The sequence below is a fragment of the Danio rerio genome, chromosome 13 (assembly GCF_049306965.1).
Source record: "Danio rerio strain Tuebingen ecotype United States chromosome 13, GRCz12tu, whole genome shotgun sequence".
Classification (NCBI taxonomy): domain Eukaryota; kingdom Metazoa; phylum Chordata; class Actinopteri; order Cypriniformes; family Danionidae; genus Danio; species Danio rerio.
The window spans coordinates 4413063-4425883 of NC_133188.1; the positions used below are offsets into that span (position 1 = coordinate 4413063).

Sequence of the window (12821 nt, forward strand, 5' to 3'; positions counted from 1 at the left end):
GCTGTACAATTCTTGTGTTCAGTTTATCAGCATACACTCAAAAAAATGATATGTTGGCGTTAATTAACTTTTTTTTGTCCACTGGTTCCACGTAACCGAGTTAAGTTACCTTTAAGAAAGAATATAAATTTTAGTGAACTTAAGTTAGTTACATAAAGGTAATATATTGTTGTTTAGTTCAATCAACGTAACATTTATAATTTAGTTTTAATCAATGTAGTTATTTAAGTTCAATTATTCTAAAATGTATATTGTTATGTTTAACCAAATAAAAAAACAGTTTCCGTTTCATTGAGTTTATTCAATAGCAGTTTTACAGTTTTACAAATTTTCCAGCAATAAAATGACAATCAAAATCCAAATTCTGTCTTTATCTGTATCTTCACTTATTACAATAAGTTAAAATATTAATACTATTAAAATAATAGTAATACAAGTATGAAGTAAATTGAAAACAATAAATGATTTTAAAAATATGCTTACAAAAACATCATAAAATACACTTTTCAAAATAATACTTTTCATATATTACAAAAAACATTCAAAAATAATATTCTGCCTTCAAATGATTTATCAAAAATATACTTAGAAAAATTAAGTCGTCTTTTGTAAACTATGCTGTACCTTCCTTACACTGAAAAAGCAGATAACACTTCAGTTGTTCAAAAAAAAAGATTAACATTTTAAAGCAAAGTAACACGATCAGCACTACACCATACATTAGACCAACCATCACAGAACATGCAATAGCTACACACATTCATCTCTCTGACACTTGCACCATTTATGCACATTTGCACCAGACATTCTTACAACCACTCCCTATATCTAAAAAACAAAAAAACAAAACATTGTGCATGAAGTCTGCTTCACACAGGTGTGTGGGCTTGACAAACCACATGTAGAAGCATTCTTAATTCTTAAAATTTTTTGTATAATTAGCACATCTTGGGTGTATCGCCTCTTCTTGTTGATTTGCTGAATGTCTTCTCAATTGTAAGTCACTTTAGACAAAAGAGTCTGCTAAATGTTAATGTAACTACTGTAGATTCATAAGGTGGTGTTGCACATCAAGGTTTGCGCTTCATCATGCCTCGCATCCTAAAAAAGTCAGGTAAAAAAATAAAACATTTACCAACAGATCAAAGGTGAAAGGAGGATTTGGTTTAAGAGTAAAATACAAAATGTTTAAAAAAATAAAATAAAATAGCTTACCATGTACTCCCTCACTTAGGGGCTTTGAGGATGCATTCACACCTTTTTTCCACTGGTGATGTTCTAAATGACATGAAATGACAATTAGTAATTTACTAAATAATTAGTAGTTAAAATTACTAGTAATTTTTACTGTACATCATTTTAATGTGTGTATAGGCATCTAAAGGCATAGTACCTGGATGATCCACAGTCTCCTCAGCCAGATATGGGACTTTAGAGGTTGAGCTGTAAACCTGTGAGGGAGAAAATAGATGTAAGTGAGCAAAGATTTAAAATGATCAAATATAATAATATAAATAGCAAACTACTAAACTTATAAATTTTAACGTGTTAGATGACCAAACAAATAAGCTTACATTACATATGTCATCATGCTAGATGTCATCCTATTTAAGTGTCACATATGCTTGTCAAGATTTTCTTTTTTTTAAGTTAACAGGCTTGAATACAATTAGATAATAAATAACAATGTGCCAACACCACATTTTAATTAATATTATGTAAGTTATCAAAACTGGCATTCAAACTCGACAAACTGCTTGACACTCATTTAAAATAAAGACTATTAAATCAAATAAAAAAATCAAATCACTTTTATTGTCACATTATCAGCAGCACGTGTGCTATGATGAGTGAAAAGCTTAGACTATTCTAACATGACTATTCCTTTCTACTAACGTTTGTAACTTTATTTTGGGGGAGTTAATATATACCAAGTATAAAATTTCAAAGGAATGCAAAACAAGCTATACATTTATCTGTCTATAATGTGGAAAAGACACAGGGAACATGGCAATTTCATAGCAATACTACACACAAACACAACATAGTATTACAAGAGAGTACATTTATGATTCAAATGTTGTCACAGCCTCAGTATAAATACATAAAAAGTAATAAAAAAAAAATCTCACCTGTGTGTCCACATTGGGGAAAGCTTTGTGCACGTTCTCAATTTGTACTGTAATCTTCATCTTTTGATTCCCATAATATGGCGCCGAGCTGAGAGTGATTGTTGTGGTTTGAATCTTCTTACTTCCTGTGTTTTTTTTTGAAACTGCGCATGTGCAGATATTACTCCACCTATTGACCAAAATGCAGTACTGCAGAAGCAACACAACTCCCTTGCATTCATGTTACATAAGCAAGCTGTTTAAATGTGAAAACTTACTTTTTCTAATTTTTTCCAACACAACACTTTTATTTTTAATACACAAACATAAGCGAATTGTTTAATTTAAACATAGGTACATTCTTTGGACCAACTAATGCCATAATTCATTTTTTTGAGTGTATGCGTCGTGTGCCAGCATTAAAATGAATACTTCAAGAGTAATGATTATGTCATTATCTTTTTAAAATCATCTTGTTCCAAATAGAGCTGTGCAATATTATTAAAAAATGACGCTACAATATTTTTTAGGATGTTTACCTAATTGGAAACAGCCCTATATTGTCTTAATTTAGCAGCATTGACAAAAGCCACACCTAAAATGCCATTTAGATTTATTTTACAGATAAAATTATTAATAGTACATGCTGAGTGGCAGATATATATTGGTTTACACAGTTTTAACGTTAATTTTTAAACTATATATTTGTTAGTTATTTTGCTTTCGAGATCTGGGGTAAAGCTGATGATCCAAAGACGTAAAGCAAAAGCTGAAACTTCCCTGTTAAAAATGCAGGGTTCCACACAATTCATCATGTTGTTGCAACACAAATAGTTAACTTAACACTTTTAACACATTTATGTGGATTAAACATAATAAAATTAAGGTATCCCAATGAAATCTCAAGAATTGTGTTGCTTCAGCTCATTTTAAATAAGTAGTTTGAACAAGCAAAATATATATTTTTGAGTGTTGTAGGTTTAGAGAGTTTAGAAAGAGTCCAATATAAGCTGTGATCACGCTATTAAATTCTTTTGTTCAGCTAATCAGCATATGCATTGTGTGGCAGCATTAAAATGAATACTTCAAGAGTAATGATTATGTCATAATCTTTTTACAATCATCTTGTTCCAAATAGAGCTGTGCAATATTATTAAAAAATGACGCTACAATATTTTAAAGAATGTTTACCTAATTGAGAACAGCCCTATATTGTCTTATTTTAACAGCATTAACAAAAGTCACACCAAAATTGCCATTTTGATTTATTTTATAGATAAAATTATTAATAGTACACGCTGAGTGGCAGATATTTGTTGATTTGCACATTTTTAACGTTCATTTTTGAACTATATATTTGTTTGTTATTTTGCTTTCAAGATTTGGGGTAAAGCTGATGATCCAAAGACGAAAAGCAAAAGCGGAAACTTCACTGTAAAAAATGCAGGGTTCCACAGAATTTATTCATGTTGTCGTAACACAAATAGTTAACTTAACACTTTTAACAATTTTATGTGGATTGAACATAAATAAAGCAAAATATATATTTTTGAGTGTTGTAGGTTTGGAGAGTTTAGAGAGAGTCCAATATTAGCTGTGTTTACGCTATTAAGTTCTTTTGTTCAGCTTCGTCCAAAGACACACACCATAAGTAAACTAGCTAGTTCAAAGTAGCATCTTAAGACAAACTCATAGCCATCTATATCTCAGCACATTCACAAGCAGGGGGGTTCTCGAGACCTACCTGAGCTCAAACTCCCCTCTCGCCCTTCAAACAGAAGGGAGCCCAGGGCTCGAGGATATTTTGAGCTCAGGGCTCTCTCCCGAGACAGCATGCCAAACAAGCTTTATTATTAATCATCAGCTAAGTGTGAACTCTTCAAATGATGATAAACAGAGCAAGGACTTTCCACATCTCCTAATATTTTTTCCTCTAGAAAAAGTCTTATTTGTTTTATTTCTGCTAAAATAAAAGCAGTTTTAAAATCTTTTAAAACCATTTTAAGGTCAATATTATTAGCCCCATTAAGCAGTATTTGTTTTCGATTGTATACAAACCATTGTTGTACAATGACTTGCCTAATTACCCTAACTTTAACCTAATTTACCAAGTTAAGCCTTTAAATGTCACTTTAAGCTGTATAGAGTAGTATCTTGAAAAAAAAAAATGTAGTCAAATATTATTTGCTGTCATCATTGCAAAGATCAAAGAAATCAGTTATTAGAAATGAGTTATTAAAACTATTATGTTTAGAAATGTGTTGAAAAAATATCTTTAATCCGTTAAACAGAAAAAGGGGGCTAATAATTCTGACTTCAACTGCATCCATCAAATGATCTTTCCTCTGCTCTTCTCTCACTACACTCTCAATGTTGACTGTGAGTAATGTATATGAGTTCCTCCAGAATGTATTTCATTGACGTGAGGGACAGAATAGGTGGTGTGGCAGTAACAGTGTCTGCGGTGCTAGAACTGGCCACTGTATCTCTCGTCGTATTGGATAGAGCTCTGATGCAGATAGACACCCTCCCTTGCTATTTTTTAGGTTGTTGTTGTTGCTTAGATGGTGTTTTGATTCCTGTGCTTTCTGCAGTTCCCCTCACTGCAGCCTTACGCTTTGCTAAACCACACTTTTAGACCCTGCTTTTTTTCTGTGTATTGTTTGTTTGTTATGGTAAAATCGTCATGTCTTTATATTAACCCTAATCTCTTATCATTACTGAATGATGATTGTTAGCATCACGGTGGCTCAGTGGTTAGCACTGTCGCCTAACAGCAAGAAGGTTGCTGGTTCGAGTCCCGGCTGGGCCAGTTGGCATTTCTGTGTGGAGTTTGCGTGTTCTCGTGTTGGCGTGGGTTTCCCATGGGTGCTCCGGTTTGGATGAACTAAATTGGCTGTGGGTGAATGTGTATAGGTGTTTCCCAGTGATGGGTTGCAGCTGGAAGGGCATCTGTTGCGTAAAACATGTCGGAATAGTTGTTGGTTCATTCCTCTGTGGTGACATCTGATAAATAAGGGGCTCTGCCAAAGGAAGAATGAATGAATGAATGAATGAAGATACGTTCTTAGGGTTAGGGTCCATCAGTGCTAAAGTAGTTGCTAGGGTGTTACTGTAATGTTCTATAGATGGTTGCTAATTGCTTTACAGTTGTTCGGGTGTTATCATAGGTGGTTGTTATGGTATTACCGTATGCTTGATAATGTATTCCTTGTGGTTGTTGTTTCTATGCAGTTGTTTGTTTCATGTTTCAGCTTACTACTGTTGATCAAATAATGATGATTAATTGCATCCAAAAAAGCTTGTTTTCACGTAATGTGTGTGTACTCATTCATTCATTAATTTTAATTTTGGCTTAGTCCCTTTATTAATTAGGGTTCACCACAGCGGAGTGAACCGTCAACTTATCTAGCATATGTTTTACGCAGCGGATGCCCTTCCAGCTGCAACCCATCACTGGGAAAGTGTGTGTACTCTGTATGTGTAACTGTTTATAAATATTGTGCATATATAAATAAACCATGTAAAATATAAAACCGAGATATTTACATATTTACATATATATAGTTATATATAATTTGTATTAGATATAAATATTTAATTTCTAAATATAAATAAACTAAATCTGCACAAAAAAATTATTCGCATCTAAACGCATCCAAAATAAAATTTTGTTATGACCTAATATAATAAGTGTGAATTCTGTTTTTTCTTGGGAATAATATTTCTTAAGTAGCTGTTGACATGAAATTGAACCAGATTGTTTGATAAAAACCCAAATAATAAAAACATAAAGATAAAACAAAACAAAATCTGAAAAATGAGTTGTGTGTAATAACAATGAAATGACAGAAGGAGAAACTCCTGAACTACTGAAATGTGTTTAATACTTTATATTTAAAGGCTGTGTTTGTTGATAGCAGCTTAAAGACGCCTCTCATATGGAGAATAAAGTCACTTGTATTGCTGCAATACATGTGACTTTTACAAAGACTTAAACAGAGTGTAAAAATCTTGATGCTTCTCTGTATTTCAGCAGTTTCTGAAAAACTCAGACCAGCCCGTCTGGCACCAACAACCATACCACGTTCAAAGTCACTTAAATCACCTTTCTTCCTCATTCTGATGCTCGGTTTGAACTGCAGCAGATCACCATGTCTACATGCCTAAATACATTGAGTTGCTGCCATGTGATTGGCTGGTTAGAAATTTGCGTCAATAGCAGTTGAAAAGGTCAGGTGTACCTAATAAAGTGGCCGGTGAGTGTACAGCACTTTGCATATATGAGTTCACCCCTCACAAATCTCTCTTTTAAAATAAAATTTTATAACAATAAAATAATAAATAATCATTTAATAAGGATGCTTTACAATGTTATATTTGTACACATACATTAGATTAGTCAGTACTAAAGCCAAATCTGGAACTAATCTAACAAAATGACTTACGATAACAGTCCAAAAATTAGTACACCAAATTTGTATGTTAGGGAAAAATGTCACATAAAAATTGTAAAAGAGGGAAAATCAAGAGAAAACAAAAATATATAGGCGAGGCAGTGGCGCAGTAGGTAGTGCTGTTGCCTCACAACAAGAAGGTTGCTGGTTCGAACCTCGGCTCAGTTGGCGTTTCTGTGTGGAGTTTGCATGTTCTCCCTGCCTTCGTGTGGGTTTCCTCCGGGTGCTCCGATTTCCCCCAAAGACATGCGGTACAGGTAAATTGGTTAGGCTAAATTGTCCGTAGTGTGTGAATGTGTGTGTGGATGTTTCCCAGAGATGGGTTGCGGCTGGAAGGGCATCCGCTGCGCAAAAACTTGCTGGATAAGTTGGCAGTTCATTCCGCTGTGGCGACCCCAGATTAATAAAGGGACTTAGCCGATAAGAAAATGAATGAATGACAAAAATATATATATTTTTTGCAATATTTTGAATGAATTTAAATTCAAGATCTAAATTATCAACTTGAGAAACTCCAATTACAGAAATATATTTAATATGAATATAATGAAGTTTAATAATGCAATGACAAAACATTTAGAGTCTTAAGGTTAATTAAACGGTTGACCTACAACATTGAGAAACTGCGTCTTTATTATTAAATCAATTATAGTTGCACACTGCAATAGACTCATTTCCTCATCCTGCCATTCTAATTTATATTCCAATTCAACATCCTGTGGACAATTTAATTCAACAGCACACTCTCAGGATTTTATCCGAGCCTTCTTTACAGATACACCCACATGCACATGTGCTTAAAACCCACAAACACAACACATATGATTTTAAACTCCTCCTCTACGTACGGCTGTCCAAGGTTACAGGCTTCTGCTGCAATCTTTAAACACACACACATTCTCTTTTTTCTTTAAACGTCTGCTGTGACAATCCACAGGACAGCCGGAGCATTGACGTCAGAGACAGGCCTATGAAAAAAAAAAATGGGTCCCTGGAGGCTTGAGGGAACTTATACTCATCTTCACAGCTAGTAACTATTTCAACAACGATGATAAGAAGGCAAGCGTTTAGCCCCTATTTACACAAAACCCAGAACGCGTCCAGACTATAATGACAAGCATGACGGTGCTTTGGTACACAAACACAGCTTGTAGTTTTTATATGCGATTATGATTTTTTTTCTTAACGTGCTCCTCATCATCTGTGTCAGTTAAGCTACAGAGGAAGCTCAATACCAGATAATCAGTAGCCTAAATACGGATTAAAACCCTCTTTTTTTTTTTAAATGTGGTATTGCTGCTACAGTATGTAATTCTGAAGCTGTTGGTTCTCGCTGATCATTGGTTAAATGAGATTTACTGACGTACTGCTGATGCATATTGAGATTAGAGTGACGTTAGGGGCAGCGTTTTAGTGTTGCGTGAGCAGTGCTGTAAAGAGAATATGAGCGGAAGGTGCCACAGTAGCAGAGCACGGAGGGGGTGGGAGAAACCACATTCATCTCCGTTGGCCCAGCATCATTAAACTGATCTGGGACAGGACTGAGTACAGCATTTACACACTATCAGACCTTCATTTCTAGAACAAACGAATATTCACGTTTTAATGTTTGTGACAATAAATAAATAACATTTAAATAATGTAATGCATATTGAAAAGATAGAAATTAACATAAACAAATATGCTTGCTGTTTGTTCAAACTACTTATTTAAAATAAGCTGAAAAGTTTTTTTGGGGGGAGGGCAACTTAAATGTTCAACCTACTTATATTTGTAAAAACTAACTTAATTCCTTTATGTTGTCCCAACACAAATCCACAGTGTAAAGCCCAACATTTGAACAGTGTTTTGTTGCAGTATACACTCACCGGCCACTTTATTAGGTACACCCATCCAACTCCTCGTTAACAAAAATTTCTTATCAGCCAATCACATGGCAGAAACTTAAAGCATTTAGGCATGTAGACATGGGCTGTTTCTCAATATGTGTTCTTCAGCGGTCTTGCGTCCTCGTGTTCTCTTGTAACGCCATCATCAGCTGCCAAAGTTCAGTTCCAATACTCAATACCGCAAGTACGGAGGACGCGTGAAACTTCCCGGATGTGTTCTTGATATCGAGGACGCACCAATGCAGTTTTGAGCACTGATTTCACTCTGGAAGTCCCAGAAGTCACTGCGACTGGAGTTGGGAAGTGCAGCATTTTATTTAGATTTATTATTAAAGTTCAGAGATATTTACCTCGGGAGTTTTCATAAATGAATATAAACATCACCATGGACATCTTAATATAAACACATTAAGGATGTTTGTTTGCTGATATTCGTATTAAAATCTGTTTTATTTATATTGTGCAACGTATATTTATAATGTTTTGATGCAGAGTATATATTTTGAAAAAGGGAAAAAACACTAAATCTTTGTATAAGTGCTGTAATGTTTAAATAATTTTCCATTTAAAACGCATGAAGGTGACCATCAGGAAGAACGCAGCATCTCATTCCTCACAGGACGTGTTCTCTGTTCTCGTTGTCTCCTGAGTTCGTTCTTCAGAGGAGACCTGGCAAGACCGGTCTCCACAAGAACACAAGTCTGTTCTCTGCGTTCTTGGAATTGAGAAACAGCCATGATCAAGACGATCTGCTGCAGTTCAAACCGAGCATCAAAATGGAGAAGAAAGTTGATTTAAGTGACTTTAAACGTGGCATGGTTGTATACTAAAAAAATATGTGACAATATATTCACTTACATATCATAATGTAGGTCATTTAATAATACATTTAATAATCTATAGATGTACTTTTCCTTGTTTAATAGGGTATATGCAGAGCTAGTGCTGTTCCCATGCTGATACACTTCCGGTGACCTGTTATTGTGAACTTTTTTTCCATTTTACATGGTTCCTTATACAGCATCGATGTTGCAATGCCATTAAAATACATTCAGTTAAATAAACTTTAGCATTTATTTGGTTGATCAAGCGTAAAACGAGACAAAAAGCCGTTTACTCGCACGCGCCCGTCAGAATCGGCAGGCTAACGCAGAAGCTCCATTGAATATACTGGGGTAAAATAAATGCTCATATTATAAAGATATGGCGGGGGAAATGTAATTTAATGCAGTGCTTCTTGTACAATCTGAGACCCACATCATCAGCATCTCCGATGCTCCGGTTTCACCCAAAAGTTCAAAGACATGCAGTACAGATGAATTGGGTAAGCTAAATTGTCCGTAATGTATGTGTGTGAATGAGTGTGTATGGATGTTTCCCAGTGATGGGTTGCAGCTGGAAGGGCATATTCTGGATAAGTTGGTGGTTTATTCTGCTGTGGCGACCCCAGAATAGTAAAGAGACTAAGCCGAAAATAAAATGAATGAATAAATACTTTGAATTACAATTCAAGAATAATAGAAAGAGTAAAAATGTTTAAACTAATTAGCATCACTCTTCACACCACTAACCAAAAACCTGTATAAAAAACAAAAGTATATTCAAAATAAACTTAATTAAAATAAATGTTTATAATTGTTATAATAATTGTTTATAACAGTATATATAATGTCAATACATGCAGTAAATTAATTGTCTGACATGTCTAGATGTATGGAATAACTCATTTCTTGGAGATAGAGATCGTTTAATTTGTAGTATTTAATTATACATTTTACTAACAAAATTAAACCAATTTGTTTTCATTATTTTGTTTTAATTAAATGTTTTTTTTGCACATTTGAAATTATGAAATCATAAAAGCAATATTGTCCAAACACATTAGAACATGAAAATGTTTTTATAATTTTTTATAAGTCCACCTTAACTTGAGTTGTTTTGTGTTGTTGTAAGTGTTACACACTTGTTCCAAGTTCTGTTGTTTTTTCGAACTGCATTTAAGTCCTCAGTTCTCACTCTTCTTTGTTTAATGTCTTTAACAGTGTTTATTACAGTTCTGTATGGATTGCATTTTCTGCATAACACTTAACACTTCACCAATGAAACATCACAAAACGAACAAACAACAACAAAGGATATTGTCACATGTTTGGCCTTTTCTGGCCTGTTTTGTGTTCCCTTTATTCTGCTTCATGTCACTCATCACAGGTGTTCCTTTTCAGTTCATTTGCTCCTTACGTAATAAAGTTCTTCGGTTTCTTCGGTTCTTTGTTCAGTTTTATTTCCCAAATGTACGTCTTGTTCTATAACCCCGAGTTTGTATTAATGGTTAACTGTATTAAAGACTGTGTTTTGTTGAACCTTTTCGTTGTGATTTATACACTAATTGTTACACATTTCTTTTTTTCACATCTTTGTTTTGTTTACCTGCCAAATGCATGTCCTAGCCTTTGTCTGGAGCAGGGAGATTGCTCCCTCTAGGACCACTCTGCCCAATAACGAATTATATTTCTCTCCCTCTGAGGATATTTCCAGCCACACTCTTAGCCAGTCAATGCTGCATGGAGCATTTTACAGATCTCACTATGATTGATGAGCCATCACAAAAAAGAGCAACAGAGTAGATCACTGTCCAGGAGCCAGGCCTGAAGACCCTTTTGAGACGGTGCATCACTGTGTATCACTTTGGGAATCCTTGTTTAGATCAAGAGATTGAATTGGGTACCCTGCCTACATTACCATTACTAAGGGCGAGCTGCCGCAGCTCTTGAAAATCTTTGACCATTTAAATGAGGAGAAATTTTGGTTTCTTTCTTCCATCTTCTCCATCTTCTTTGTCTCCTGCTGGTTTTGCCCAGCTCTCTTTCATCAGCCAGCTTCAAAGAGGGTCCTACCCAGTGCCTCACTCTCTACTTGCTTCTGTCTTTGCCAGTTAGTAGATACCCTGTAGATACCTCTGCTCATCAGCACACCAAAAGTAGTCAGTCTGATTAACTTCGGAATCTTTAGTTGCCTTAAAATCGTAGGGTTGGAGAATCCGCTGTCTCTACCTCTAACTTTCTAAACTGGGACTCTACCTCATTGCACCAACTCATTGGCTCCACCTTGGTTCCAGACTCCCTCATCTCTACTGTGGCCTATCTACCAACAGCACTGTTAGGCTTCCTAATCCCTTTCAGATTTGCCTTGGTTAGTCGTCCACCTGCCTCCACTTCGGAACTCCACTCCTCCAGCTGTGCCTCAGTATTCTATCTCTCTGGCTCTTCTCTCCCACCTTGGTCTTCTGCCACTCTAACTGGGCCACTGCTCTCCAGAACTCCACTTTAGATCACTCTGAGCAAAACAAAACAGGTGGGTCACATTGTCAGCTATATTGGGGTTGGACGATTCTCTGTTTTTTCCTACAGCTTCCTAGACACAGATTCTACCTCAGCCTACTGGGCTATTGGCTCCATCTCCAGCCCTTTTCCACCACATGAACCAGGTGTTACATTGGAGCCAGTGCTATTGACACTTTGGAGCTGGTTTGTCTGCAGAGCCTTCAAAGAACTGCTTTGCATTTCCACCAGCTAGAGAACCACCGTACAGCCTGGTCTGGCATCATCATATATGTCTAATCTTTGCTACCAACACATACAGGGTAATGCATTGCTAATTATGTTAATAACTGTGCAAACCTACACCAGCCTCCAAACAAAGTGAATCCGACGTGTTCATGCTGCATGCCATAGTTTATAGACAGAGATTATGAGTGATATTAACGTGTTCATGAATTGGGGTCTACCTTTTAAACAAGCGGTTCTTACTTCTAGTCAAGAAATGTCTATGTACTGCTAAATAAATGGTTTCAAAAGGCAAAAAAAAATATATATATATTTGGACCTAAGCACTTCTAGTGCCTTGGTGCCAAACGAGTAGATGGCTCCTGACTCCCTTGTCTCCCTTGTGGTCGGTCACCAGCTTTGCCAGGCTGATTATATTCACAGTCGATTACATTCACCATGGTCAGTTTTTTACCTGCCTCCTTCTCAGTACTTCACTACTCCTGCTGCACCATGTCACCGCATCCCTCTGGTTCCTTTGGACTCCTTCCTCCTGTTACCGTGGACCTATGTCAATCCGACTCCACTATGGTTCTCTAGAACTCAACCTCTGCCTTGGTCTCATGAGCCATCAGATTTGTCTTGGCCTTCCAGAGCTTCTGTGTCACCCTGGCTCTGTGGATCATCTTCTCTACATTGAGCTTCATCATCATTTGCTTAGTCTTCACTGCCCCCCTGTTGTTGTCAGCCCGATCTTTACCGTGTGTCCTCCTACTGTCAACTTTACATGTCAAGTTGAAATGACTGTGGTCTGTGTCTTTG

At 35.9% G+C, this 12821-nt stretch overlaps 1 long non-coding RNA gene across 1 annotated transcript; it reads right to left on the reverse strand.

Annotated features, from left to right (window-relative positions):
- Nucleotides 1-280: 280 nt before the first annotated feature.
- On the reverse strand, nt 281-2228 carry LOC141377089 (uncharacterized). Its single transcript, XR_012389041.1, has 4 exons — nt 2133-2228; nt 1394-1451; nt 1216-1278; nt 281-1101 (listed from the first exon to the last, which is right to left on the reverse strand). It is a non-coding gene; the product is annotated as an uncharacterized lncRNA (long non-coding RNA).
- Nucleotides 2229-12821: the final 10593 nt, after the last annotated feature.